The sequence below is a fragment of the Danio rerio genome, chromosome 17 (assembly GCF_049306965.1).
Source record: "Danio rerio strain Tuebingen ecotype United States chromosome 17, GRCz12tu, whole genome shotgun sequence".
Lineage (NCBI taxonomy): Eukaryota > Metazoa > Chordata > Actinopteri > Cypriniformes > Danionidae > Danio > Danio rerio.
The window spans coordinates 36,120,042-36,132,937 of record NC_133192.1 but is presented as its reverse complement, the minus strand read 5'-3'; positions in this window follow the sequence as shown (position 1 = coordinate 36,132,937).

Sequence of the window (12,896 nt, the reverse complement as noted above, 5' to 3'; positions counted from 1 at the left end):
CCGGAAGGTTGGCAGTTCATTCTGCTGTGGCAACCCCTGATAAAAAAACGACTTAGCCGAAGGAGAATGAATGAATATATTAATAGGATTTTAAGTACTTTATGTTGAAATCAATACATTCATTTACATTAAGTAATCTAAAGGAATGTTACAGGACCATTGCAACATCTTAATGTAAAACTGAAACAAAAAAAATATGAATAGTTAAAAAAATAAAATTACGTTATTCACTCTAAAATTTACTTTTTCTGCTTGTTCAAAGTACATATTTAAACTTATTTTAAATTTGTCAAAAATATTAAGTTAACTTACTTGATTTGTGTTGGGACAACATGAAGTAATTGTGTGTTTGTAATGCGTTTTAGTGTCTTTGTGTGTTTTCAATGTTTATGATTTCATTTTTTATTATTTTAGTTTAAAAAAAAAATGTTTATTTAAATTCCCATTCCTCTAATTTATTAAATCATAGCACTGATGGATACTTAAACATTAATCTGAAATGTAAATGTTTTTTATCAAATCTAACACAGCTTTTTCATATATCTCTCCAAATTTAAAATAAAAAAGTCTAATATCTGACTGGCGGCACGGTGGCTCAGTGGTTAGCACCTCACAGCATGAAGGTTTCTGGTTTGAGTCCCGGCTGGGTCAGTTAGCATTTCTGTGTGGAGTTTGCAAGTTCTCCCCATGTTTGCGTGGGTTTCCTATGCTGCCTTGGTGCTCTGCTTTCCCCCACAGTCCAAACACATGCACTATAGGTAAATTGGATTAACTAAATTTGCCGTAGTGTATGAGTGTGTGTATGAATGTGAGAGTGTATGGGTGTTTTCCAGTACTGGGTTGCTGCTGGAAGGGCATCCGCTGCATAAAATATATGCTGGAATTGTTGGTGGTTCATTCCGCTGTGGTAACCTCTGTAGAGACTAAGCATGAGAAAAATGAATGAATAAATGAATGAATATCTGACTGTAGACTTGCATAAGCAAGCTGAGACAAAAAGTCTCAGACATGCAATCTCAGTCACAATGCACTCAGTGGAGCTATTGACATCACTGTTAGAGGTAGGGTTAAGAGGGCACATTAGAAACATTGTATTCACCTCAGCTTGCATCTGCACCTAGTCTGCAGCCAGAAAAGTCAGAATTATTAGCTCCCCTTTGATTGTTTTTTCTTTTTTTCTTTATATTTCCAAATGATGTTTAACAGGGTCAGGAAATTTTTACCGCAGGTCTGATAATAGTTTTTCTTCAGAAGAAAGTCTTATTTGTTTTATTTTGACTAAAATAAAAGCAGTTTTTAATTTTTAAAAACCATTTTAAGGACAATATTATTACCCCTTTAAGCTATATATTTTTCGATAGTATACAAAACAAACCATCGTTATACAATAAATTGCCTAGTTACCCTAACCTGCCTAGTTAACCTTATTAACCTAGTTAAGCCTTTAAATGTCACCTTAAGCTGTATAGAAGTGTCCTGAAAAATATCTAAGCAAATATTATTTACTGTCATCATGGCAAAGATAAAATAAATCAGTTATAAGAGATGAGTTATTAAAACTATTTTGTTTAGAAATGTGTTGAAGAAATCTTCTCTTCGTTAAACAGAAATGGGGGGGGGGATAACAGGGGGGGCTAATAATTCAGGGGGGCTATTGTTGCTGACTTAAATTGTATTTATTGGACAATTTAAAACATTTATTATTATTATTATTATTATTATTATTATTATTATTATTATTATTATTATCATCATTTATTTTGTTAGTTAGTCAGAAAGTTTTGAGTCAAACACTGCATAAATAATATAATTGCTTCCCATATTACCAAAATGTCAAGCATATAGACATACCTTTTTTCTTTTTTTAACAAAACACCCTCAAGGACCATGAAACGCTTAGTAAACGTTTGCCCTCAATTTGTATAATGGCTTCTAAACTTGACCCAATGTAAAGGCTGCATGATGAGAATTGGATTTAATTGTGTGTGTCAGTTCACCATGGGTTGCCAATTACGAGCACATTTGGAGCAATGGCTGTCAGGAACTGGTGGAGACTGAGTGACACCAGAGACACGGGGCCGCAGCGCCACTGTCACAGTCATTAGCATTCATTCAAAGTTGCTGAGCAAAGACAATTATGGCAGAATGTCAGCAAGTACAATTGATGCTGCTTTAATTGATTACTGATTACAAGCCCCCTCCACGAATACACACACAAACCATTTCAGAAACACTTACAGTATGTGTTGCCTTGCTTTCAGTTGTTCAATAGTATAAACATCCTGTTATGCTGCTTAAAACTGCAAAGTGAGGTTTTTTTTAAATCATGAAACCATTTTGATATTTACTGCTGTAACATCTTTATATTTATGACATAATCAAATACATCTTAAGCTCTCATTGTCTTTTTCATGACAATTTGACATAAGCAAGACAATATAACTGGTCATAAATCTGGCATAAACATGATTGTCATAAGATCATTATAATTGTGCCAACATTCATTCATTCGCTTTCTTTGGCTTTGTCCCTTAAATATCAGGGGTTGCCACAGTGTAATGAATCGCCCACTATTCCTGCATATGTTTCATGCAGTAGATCCCTTTCCAGCCGCACCCCAGTACTGGAAAACACCTATACACTCCCACATCCTCACACACTATGGCCAGTTTAGTTCATCCAATTCACTTATACCTTGTGTCTTTAGACTATGTGGGAAACAATGTGGACTTCACACAAAAATGCTAACTGACCCAGCCGGGAGTTGAACCAGCAACCTTCCTGCTGTGAGGCAACTGAGCCACTGTGCAGCCTTGTGCAAACATCACATATTTACATTAAAAAAATCACAAAAGAATTAATCTACATAGACTTCATGGACAGTCGAAGGAGGTCTAGTTTTGACATTTCTTTCTAAAGTTTTTCATGATACTTTATAAATCATATTTCTCATAAATATAATATGATGATAGATTTTAATAACAATTATTCAAACAGATTCAACAGTAAGCAAACTTGATCAGCAGAATGTCACAGTACTCTTGCAGAGCTTAAAATAATGTTTTGAAAGACATGTCTGAAGTAAAGTTGTCTTTGCGTTCAGAAAGTTATGTTTTTGCAAAGTCCCTTTAAGGCAAGTCATTTCACTCGGCAGCCATCTTTGAAACATCTCCCGGGCATTCTATCTGTATGGGAAAACATCAAGTTTTCTAAAACTATTATCCATGCTTTTTATGTTACATATTTGGAACCACCAATAAACCTAAACAACAACTGTCTCATAAATTTCATTTCTAAACGTTCGAATCAAATAAAATCTGTATTTTTTCAGGGTGCATAATGCGCATGCAGAACGAGATCATGACACCAACTTCATTCGTGCCCGTTCTACACATTATCATCTTTGTCAGATCGCGCTGCTCTTCTGAAGTATTCCACAACTTGGTCTTGATGGCAAATCTCCTCCAGAAATGAAAGTGACTCTTTGTTTACAAGTTTGTGGGGGTTTAAGTAATTGCTGTCATGTGATGTGCATTTGACAGGGCATACTGTACCTTTCGTTCACTTCATACACATTACATAACCAAAAGACTTTTGTTTACAAGTCCACTAGGTTCATTTAAAAGTACAGATTTCAAGTTTATGTTTTCTTATGTTAGTGAAGCAAGTAATTCCTGATATTCTAGTCTGTTTGTTAACACCAAACTCTTGTAAAAGCACATGTCTGGTCCGAGTCTTTCCGTCAGTCAGTAGCACTCGATGATTGGCTCCTGTACTAGTAGGCGAGGCTTCATTACCATATTGACCATTACACTTTCCCCCATTCGAAACTATACGAGTGAAATGTTTTGTGTACTGTATAGTCTTTGGTTTTTGGCAGCTGGAAGTTGCTAGGCAACAGAGGCATGCAGTCATGGGGAAACTAAGCATACACTAAAATGTATGTGCTCATTTTGACCGCTGCGTAATTAAAGGTAGAAATACTAAAAGCTCATTTGTGCTTTGCAATTTTAATAAAATAACAATGCTAGAAAGAAACATACACATATTTAGGAACATGCAGGGTATGGGGGTTTTATTTTAACAAAGTTCATTAATTACAAAATGTTGTGCTTTAAGTACACAATGGAGTTCTAATGTTAAAAATTGATAGTTCACCCAAAACGGATTTTTTTTTTTTTCATTATTTTGAATTAAGCTAAAAAAACTGTTACCATTTTCTTAGTATTTGTTTTCTTACTATGAAAGTCAGTGGTTACAGGTTTCAGGGTTTTAATCAAAAAAATATCTTCTTTTCCATTCAACAGAAGGATAGAAACTCACAGAAGTTTGGAACCGCTTGACAGTGAATAAATAGTGACTAAACTTTCATTTTTGGGTGAACTATCCCCTTAACACTCGTTTGATGCTTCTTTGAAACTGTCTATAAGAGCTGTTTAAATACATCGTAATGCTATTTTAATGCACTATTTAAATAAATGTTACTGAAATAAAACTCTAGATGAGTAAGTAGCTGCAATTAATTAAAAAGGGGACTTTATAAGTGATTTCTACTCTATTTTTTTATAAAAGACATTAAATTGCAAGGCACCTTGATACTAAGCTCTTAACATCCTCGACCATGTCAGCGGCTGTTAAGTGATACACTTTTTTCTGATCCGCTGCCAACTACTTTCCCTACAAATCACCATCGCAGCACACGATCGACCGGCTCTTGATATTCGTAGCCGCCCAGCAAAGTTATACATATTTGATCAAACAGCTGATATGAAGCAATAACCTCTCATGATGATAGTATTTATTCATCCCTGTAATGATCAGCCCCAGTTTGAATCGCACTGGAAGGCCGCAGCGATACGTGTTATCGGTTTGCTGACGGGGACAAAGGCAACAGTGGGTGCAGATGTTGCCTCTGGAAGCCGGGGATCGTGGGCCGCCCCGGCCCTGTGGCTATGCGGAGCCCCAGCTGGGGGAGAGAGACGGAGCACATTCATCTATCCGTCTCCGGGGCCTGCGCAGGTACCCTTCCACTGCCAGGCACTGGGGATGAAAGGCTGCAAAGGCTGTTCCACAGATGTCACCTGCTGGGGTTCAGTGGCCCTCGCCAGCAAATGTCATGTTTGGCAGCTGGTCCGCAGCTCTCTTCCCCACCAGTTGTTGGCAGAGAGGCTCCTAAAGGATGCGAAAGATGCTTGCACCGGGGGCGTCCTAACGGGACAACATTAAAGAGAGTTGTTGGCTCCTGTCTGTCATAGTACATTAACCTTGTCCTGTTTTCTGCTCTCTCTAGGGCTGGAGGGGCCATGGTCTTTTTTCCATCTCTCTCGCTCCCCTAAAATGCGCCTCACAATCCCCGGCAATCTGTCGAGCTGCAGATGTCCCGTACGGTTTTAAGGTCAGAAAAGTTTTGACCGTTCACACTTACTGGAATTATTGTTTGGTTGCTTGTTTGGTTGGATTAATTAAAGTGGGGTTTATATAATACGGTTCTTGAACATTTTTATCACAACTCAGTTTCATTTACATTTGATTCGCTTAAATAAATGGACATCGTTTACTCTTTATCATGGCAGTGCAAACCTGTGATGAATGTTGGTAACCAAAGTCATTTACTTTTATTTTCATTTTTGTCTTTTCCTAATGTTCCATGCAATAACGGATGGATGGATGGATGGATGGATGGATAAATGGATGGACAGACAGATAGAGGGGTGGATGGATGGATGGATGGATGGATGGATGGATAGATGGATGGACGGACAGACGGGTAAATGGATGGATGGATGGATGAATGGATGGATGGATGGATGGATGGATGGATGGATGGATGGATGGATGGATGGATGGACAGACAGACAGACAGATGGGTGGAGAGACAGACAGACTCGTGGATGGATGGGTGGGTGGATGGATGGATGGATGGATGGACGGACGGACAAACGGACAGACAGACAAGCAGATGGGTGGATGGATGGACAAACAGACAGACAAACGGACAGACAGTCGGGTGTATGGAAGGATGGATGGCTGGCTGGCTGGCTGGAAGGACAGACAGACAGATGGATGGTTGGACAGATGGACGGACGGACAGACACACAGACAGATGGGTGGAGAGACAGACAGACTCGTGGATGGATGGATGGATGGATGGATGGATGGATGGACGGACGGACGGACGGACTGAAGGACAGACGGACAAACAGACATGGAGGTGGCTGGATAGACAGACTGGCGGACGGACGGATGGACGGACAGACAAAAAGACAAACAGACAGAAAGACAGACAGAGTCCAACCCCAAGTTGTGGAAAAAGAACTAATTGATCAACCCAAACTTCTATTTTATTAAGTGATGCATGTTAATGAGAGGTACAGCCTCAGCACAATTAAAGTAATCCACCACTGCTGGCGTGATTAAAGTGATTTATAAAAATGATGAAAGGTGTCAGTTCACAGCATTACATAGAGATCTGAGCACATTGCATCAGATAATTTTTTCTTGTTAATACAGCCTTGGAATTATTAAGCGATCACATTGTTCATTAGTGGTTCCAGTCAGATGCATTTATATTTGCTATTACTTTAACGCTGGAGGTTTGTTGAGTGTGTTCATGATCAGTGACTGTGTTCAGAGTTTTAAAAAATCATTTGAGAGCAATAAACAGTAAAGCTCTATATGAGTATGCTGTACCAATGATTTACCAAGGTTAAGATTAGGGTTTTGAGTTAGTAGCATTGCGTCTGTCACCATTATGACTGCATGACATGTTGAAGACTCCAGTTTGGTGTGTTTGTACTTTAAAATGTTTATTGTTGGCTTTTAAATCATTCAAAATCATTTCGTAAGTTAGTCTGACCAAACATATTCATACATCTGAATTTCCCGAATGATTCACCATCCTTCATTAATGAGGGCAGGTTTTGTCGACACAAAACATGGTTAATTATCTTACGCTGCTGAGAAGGCAGATGAAGATATCATTGACTGAACGGCAAGCCACTGCACTGTCCTTTGGCAGAATATGCCCTGATTCTTTCTGTTGTGTTTGTATTATTCACCTTTAGAGGCTGTGTGTGAGGAATGACAGATTTGATAGGGCTGTGCGTGTCTTTTTGTCATGCAGGGCGGACATGACTAATCTCAGCCTGCCATCTGGTTAAAGACATGGCCCCTGCTGTCGCCTGTATTTCCCATGACTCTTCAGCGCTCGTCTCCCAGTGGAGACACGTCCGGGGAGGTCAGAGGTCAAACCTGTGACCTGTCGAGGGGCGTTGATCCTGCTGCTCAGAGGTCATGTCCCTTCTGTATCCCAAAACACACCTCTGCATGGCTTTTAATATACTACAAGAAAAGGCGGAGTTCATGGTGTCTGTATAAATATTTAAAATGATTATATATATATATATATATATATATATATATATATATATATATATATATATATATATATATATATATATATATATATATATATACATATATAAAGGAATATCTGGGTCAGAAAATCGTTCTGTAAATAGAGTTGAAGAGGATTTGTATTATTTTTGTGTACAATAATGTAGAATAAAAATTTTGTAAAAAATGAATTGGTAGCATATTCAAATAAAACATTTGAGTTTTTAAAGATTTTAAACATTTTGGACCCATTGCAAACACACTGAAAAAAAATATTCAGAGATGACTCCTTGGATTTATTCAATTTTTTTACGTAAGGTGGTAGTAAACAATTTATCTGTGTTGAATTTAAACAAACAAATTAAGTTGAACATTAATAAACTTAATTTGTTTGTTTAAATTCAACACAAATAAATTGTTTGCAACAGTTCTGCATGCAACACTTTTTTCAGTGCATGTCTTGAAATTGCTTGTTAGGATGTAAATAGGGTTGTCACGATTCTGGAATTTGTAACCAATCGATACTGACTTTTTAAAAATGTCCATTTCCCGCTAACATTTGAGCGGTGTTGAGCATGTTCTTGAACATCGCTGGTGTGCTGTTTTGTTCATGTCGATCAGGTGGTTTACCTGTAAGCTGACATACGAGCGATTCGCTGATGAATCATGACTTTAAAACACTCCAGTGTGCCTGTATATGTAAATACACTGAGTAAACAGCATGAGTTTGGTGAACTGATGTCCTTTACGGCCAATCACAGTAATTTCTGTTGAGCATGTGAACACAATGGTGAATAAGCGGTGTTTAAGAATGCGCTCAACAGCTCTCAAATGTTAGCTGGGTATGGATGTTTTTAAAATTCCAGTATCGACGTGTACTTACTTCCAGTATCATGACAACCCTAGATTCAAAATTATCATTATTTAATTGAACTAAAACCGTAGGACCGTCCTAATTTTTTTTAGAAATTAGGACCGGAACACCACGTGATAATTACAGGCAGGTGTGTATGATATGGGTTGCAACTGAAATCTGCAGGAAGGTGGCTCTCCAGGAACAGGGTTGGCCACCCCTGACATAGACAAAAAAAAAGTTGAAGGAAAACAGTGGAGTAAAAGTACCGATACAGTATTAAAATGCACTCAAAGGAAAGTAAGAGTACACATTTTTAAAACTAAGAGTAAATTACAATTCCTAAGAAAAAGTTACAGTAATTGGAGTATTTGTAATTTTTTACTTTACAACACTGTTCAAATCATTGGGTTTTTACCCATTTGCAGGCAAGTTTTTAACCTTTAAACAAATTATATATAAATAATATATAAATAATTATGGTACTGTATGTATGTGAGCATAAATAAATGTTTATAAATATTTTTTTATTTAATTTATTTAGTATTTATTTCAATCTTACAGTACATTTTGCTGTATATTTTACTTTTATATTGAGTGATAAAAGTAAATAGGACATTATTTCATCTGTATTTCGAAATTTTGTTTTTATAAAAGTAAGTTGAAAATAGTTACTTGCAGCCAATAAAAATGAAAAGAAATATATTTTATTCATTCATTCATTTTCTTGTCGGCTTAGTCCCTTTATTAATCCGGGGACGCCACAGCGGAATGAACCGTTTTTACGCAACAGATGCCCTTCCAGCCGCAACCCATCTCTGGTAAACATCCACACACACTCATCCACACATACTCTCATATGGACAATTTAGCCTGCCCAATTCACCTGTACCGCATGTCTTTGGACTGTGGGGGAAACCGGAGCACCCGGAGGGAGAACATGCAAACTCCACACAGAAACGCCAACTAAGCCGAGGCTCGAACCAGCGACCCAGTGACCTTCTTGCTGTGAGGCGACAGCACTAACTACTGCGCCACTGCTTCACCCGAAATATATTTTATATGCATATAATGCATATTTGAAAATGTTCAAATTTTTTTTTTTTTTTTTTTCACAAAATTTTTGTTTAATTTGAGCACTTAATATTATCAACTTCGGCCCATATATAAGGTAATTTTCAAAAGTTTTTGGTCAGAAAGATTTTTTTAATTTGTAAAAAAATATTGTATTGATGCATTATTTGAATCAAAGTAACACACTTTTGTAATAGCATTGCAAATAATTATTAATATTCTTTCCAAAAAATAATGGTCACTGATATTTTAGGCAGCCTTTTCCAACATTATTAGGATATTCAATAAATGCAAACTCTGATAATGAGATTTATTTAAAAAAAAAAAACTTTAACTAAACTATAACTGCACACTTTTGGGCTAAGGACAAAGATTTAGAAGCAATCACTGGAACATGAGGTCACTTTTGGCAATGCCCGGATAGACATACAAAAGTATTTTTCAATATTCATGCAAGAGAGCAATGACATCATTTCTTTCCTTCTTGGCCTGAGTGCACAACATTGTTTTGCCACTAACATTCACTATTTACAGTGAATGAGAACACAGCTCTGTAAAAGGAATGTTGCATTTAAGCATTCTTTTGTTAAACAAAGAATTTGTTTAAGAGCTACGATTACAACTGCGCTATTACAATGTTTTACAGTACAGTCTTGAAGGTCACGTTAATGATAAATTGACTAGTTTTCACTTCCCTCCCGCACAGATTCCATGGCATTGAGCTGCATTGAGCTGCAAACCACGGCGAATGAATTTCTGCACAAGACTTTTGGCCAGCGGAGAAATTAAAATGGTCGTGCCCAACTGAGTCTGGTTCTCTCAAGGTTTTTTTTCTTCACTCCCATCAGGTGAAGTTTTTTTTCCCTCTCCGCTGTCGCCACTGCCTCGCATGGTTCAGGATTGGTAGAGCTACGCATCGATGAATTTGCTCTTCAGTGTTTGAACTCTCAGTAATGATTAAATCACACTGAACAGAGCTAAACTGAACTGAACTGAACTTAAACACTAAAACCTGAACCACACTGTTCCAGTTACTATGACCATTTATGTGAAGCTGCTTTGACACAATCTACATTGTAAAAGCGCTATACAAATAAAGCTGAATTGAAAAATTGAATTTTGTTAATGTTCACCTCAGGTATATAAATACGATTTTATTGTGCATTCTTTTGAGATTATAAGTTAAAAAGAAGGATTTTAAAATCAATTCACAAAGTAATTGTGCTTAATATAACAATATAATCTAATATAATATAATATAATCTAATATAATATAATATAATATAAAATGATACTATATAATTTTATATAATATAATATAATATAATATAATATAATATAATATAATATAATATAATATAATATATGTCATTTTGTAATTTATTAATATTATTATTATTATATAAATATTTGTAATATAACTGTAATAGTATTAATTACATTTAAAATTAAATAAACACCAAAGATGACTCTATTTGTTATGGTTTAACTTGCCGGATTTAAAATTAATTCCAACTTAAATGTTAGTGACTCAAACGCTGTCACGTATATCTTTACCTCAAAGTCAGCGTATTTCAGTCCACTTGAGTGTTTGTAAATCATTTGTTGAGTAATTTAGGCATGAGCATGTTTGGGGAATATTCAGCGGATCATCTGCGCTCTCGTAAGGCACTTAAAAATGTAAATGACAATAGCGCTCTGATCCTGAAAGGTAACATTTGTACTATCCGAAGCTTTTAAACACATTATTGAACAAAAAGGAACTGTGAGAGGAATAGAACAATGCCCTGGAGATTTTGTGTGCAATTATGATCATCAATGATAGAGCTCATTCTCTTTCAGTGTTTGCAATTATGCTCCAGCTGCTGGAACTGCCCCGTCCCGGTAAAGAAGCCTGCGATCACCTCCCCCTGGTGCTGTTGCCCATTACAGCCGCCCGTCACATGAGAGAATCGCAAAATGACAAAATGCAAAGAGATGTTTAGACAGTCCAGTCTTAATGCAAGGACTTCAAGCATAAATTAGCTGTTATTGTGAGTTTTGATCTGAATACAGCCTGTTCCCGTGGTGTGATGTGATTAAGCCAAGTAGGACATGTTCCTGGATCAACATCCGTTATTGTTTGAACTTCATTTCTGGTTTATAATCAAAGCAATTTTCCAAAGACTACCCATAATCATATCCTACCTCAATATTGTGCCGCAGTGGGATTCTGAAAGTAAAAACTCCATTCATTTATTCCATAGCTAAACTGATTTTAACTTTAAGTCATAGGCTTATGAAGACAGGTCTGTTAATTGACTGTATATGATTTTATTGATGCCATCGGTTAACATTATTTCAACGTATTTTGTAAGTAATCATTTAACAGTTATTTTTATGAAAAAAAATATTACTCATGATGCTGTACACAGAATCTGACCAAACAAAACAAAACAAAAGATTTTGCAGTAAACTTAAACTGGGTACCTTCTATTGATGTCTTGCTTTTAGATTTATCCTTCAATTTTTAAAGAGCCCCTATTATTTATATTTATATTATATTTAAAAATGTCATATTTTGGTTTTGGGGGGTCTCTAACAACAGTCTGATGCAAGGTCAAAAAACACTTTCATTGTCTTATTGTATGCATTTAGTTTTACATAATTATCCCAACGGCTCCCATATGATCCATTTAGCTATTCATTTGTTCCCAAACCCCTCCTTAGTACGATGCAAATCTATGCTGATTGGTCCAGTGACCCAGTCTGTTGGGATTGGTCGACTGTGTTCAGCATGAGACGGAGAGAAATGTCCACCATGGCTTAAGGCTGATTTATACTTCTGCGTCAAGCGCACGCGTACGCTACAGCGCAGCCTACGTGTTGACGCATAGCCCTACGCCATGGCCGTCAGCGTCGCTGACGCACACCTCTCAAAAAATGCAACTCTACGTCGCAACAAGTGCCTGTGACTGGTCAGCTAAAATGAGCGAGTTTGAACCACTTGTACATTCAGGAAGCGTTCAGAAAAAACAAAACACCAGCAAAGAAACTCGACACAGAGGAACATTAACACCTCACTGCCAACTACCATTTCGGAAGTGGCATTGCAGAACAACAGAAACAGCGCGCAGAAGTATAAATGCACATCTACGCGTGTTGCATGCACCGTGGGTCAAGCTCTGACAAAGTACCAAACATCAATAGTCTTTTCTGATCCTTCCTTTAACAATCGGCAGACGAATCCCATTCTGTAAGCATGTAGATTGCTGAAGCACTTGTCAGAAAAATGACAGAAACACAGCACAAGGCTGGGGCTATAATGCTGAAGTATTTTTGCAAACATAAACTTCAAGCACTGACTCTTCACAGCCTCATCTTTGGGTAGGGAAAATAACACTAACTTTTATATTTAATATATATATATATATATATATATATATATATATATATATATATATATATATATATATATATATATATATATATATATATATATATATACACACAAAACTGGCCCCTAATCCCTTAATCTGCTTTTATCTGTCTTAAACAACAGCAAGTTAAAACAATCAGTAAAGCAAGCAATAGG